Source organism: Cantharellus anzutake (assembly GCF_015039405.1).
Source record: "Cantharellus anzutake strain C23 chromosome Unknown EI90scaffold_160, whole genome shotgun sequence".
Lineage (NCBI taxonomy): Eukaryota > Fungi > Basidiomycota > Agaricomycetes > Cantharellales > Hydnaceae > Cantharellus > Cantharellus anzutake.
Genome location: NW_024067110.1, coordinates 22854 through 25094, shown reverse-complemented (window position 1 = coordinate 25094; position 2241 = coordinate 22854).

Genomic DNA, 2241 nt, shown 5'->3' with positions numbered 1-2241 from the left:
CCCTGTAAGGTCAAGGACATCCAGTCCTTCTTGGGATTTGCAAACTTCTATCGCCGTTTCATCCATGATTATTCCAGTATAGTTCTTCCGCTGACCAGACTCACCTGTAAAAATGTGGCTTGGTCCTTCTCTGATGAGTGTCGTTCCGCCTTCCTTCGTCTCAAAGAAGCTTTCACATCCGCCCCCATCCTTACACACTGGGTACCCGATCATCCGCTAATAGTTGAAACTGACGCGTCCGACTATGCAATCTCAGGTATTCTCTCCATCCGTTGTGAGGATGATGAGATTCGCCCGGTTGCTTTTCGCTCGAGAACGCTGACAGCGCCCGAACTCAACTACGATACCCATGATAAGGAGCTCCTGGCTATCTTTGAAGCTTTCCGCTCTTGGAGACACTATCTTGAAGGCTCTGGCACTCCTATTGACGTTGTCACGGACCATAAGAACTTGGAATATTTCACCACTACCAAACTCTTGACCTGCAGGCAGGCGCGCTGGTCAGAGTTTCTCTCGCAGTTTAACATGGTTGTCCGTTTTCGTCCGGGAAGACTTGGTGCGAAGCCTGATGCGTTGACTAGATGCTGGGACGTCTACCCCAAAGAAGGGGATAGGGACTATGCCCACGTCAATCCGCAGAATTTTCGCCCTGTCTTTACCACAGAACAGCTCTCGGCCTCCCTACGAGCCACTTGTCTAGCCACTCCAGTCCTCCGGGCCAGCTCTATGGTTGACGTCGAAGCTATCCACAAGGACATTCTCACCGCCCTGCCATCCGACCCCTCCATTGCCGAATATCTCTCTGATCCTATCCCTGCAGACTCTCGCCGGTCCCTAGACGCAGACGGCCTGTTAAGGCTCGATAAGCGTATCTACGTACCGGACGCAAACGATCTTCGTCTCAGGATCTTGAGATACAAGCACGACCATCCACTCTCCGGACACTTTGGTCAGAACCGCACATTGGATCTGGTCCATCGAGAGTACACTTGGCCGGGTATCCGTTCATTTGTTAAGGACTACGTCTCGTCCTGTACTGCCTGCGCCCGCGCCAAGGTCCCTCGTCACAAGCCCTATGGCTTGCTGAAACAACTCCCTGTCCCCGGTCGCCCGTGGAACTCGATATCCATGGACTTCATTGAACAGCTTCCCCCATCCTCTGGCTTCACGGCCATCCTGGTAGTCGTTGACCGTCTTTCTAAGCAGTGTGTCTTCATTCCTACACACGATACCATTGATGCGCCCGGTCTCGCCAAGCTGTTCCTCCTCCATGTATTCTCGAAACACGGCGTACCCTCCCACATCACTTCGGATCGAGGATCCGAGTTCGTATCCCATTTCTTCCGCTCTCTAGGTAAGGCTCTTGACATCCGCCTTCACTTCACTTCGGGTTATCACCCAGAAGGGGATGGTCAGACCGAGCGGATGAACCAGACGTTAGAACAGTATCTTCGGGTGTATTGCAACTACCAGCAGGACAATTGGGCTGAGTTATTGCCCTTGGCTGAGTTCGCATACAACAATGCCCCTAATGCTACTACTGGCGTCTCTCCGTTCTTTGCCAACAAGGGATACCATCCGACCCTCTCCGTCCATCCAGAACGAGATTTGACTTCAGTACGTGCCCAAGAATACTCGGTTGATCTTGATTCCCTACATCAGTTCCTACGTGAGGAAATGTCCTCAGCGCAACGGCGTTATCAGGGCCCTGCGGACGCTAGACGTTCACCCGCACCCGACTTTGAGGTTGGTACTATGGTCTTTGTTAAGGCTAAGTATTTTAGATCCACCCGACCCTCGAAGAAACTCTCAGAAAAGAACCTCAGGCCCTTTGAGATCATCGCCGCGCCAGGAACCCATTCCCGCACCATCCGCCTCCCTGAGACTATGAGAGCTGTGCACCCGGTCTTTCATGTGTCCCAACTCGAACCGGCCGTCCCCAACACCATCCCCAACCGCGTACAACCTCCGCCTCCGCCTGTTGAGATTGACGGTGAACCTGAGTATGAGATTGCTGAAATACTAGATTCAAAGTTGGATCGTAGGCGTCGTAACTGTAAGTTACTGTACCTGGTACGTTGGCTCGGGTATGATGGGACGGACGAGGAGACTTCTTGGTTGCCGGCCACGGAGCTTGGCCATGCCTCTGACTTGGTTTCTGACTTCCACGCGCTTTATCCTGACAAACCGGGCCCTCACTTTTCTTAGAGTGCTCACGCATCAACTGGCCATGTTTTGACT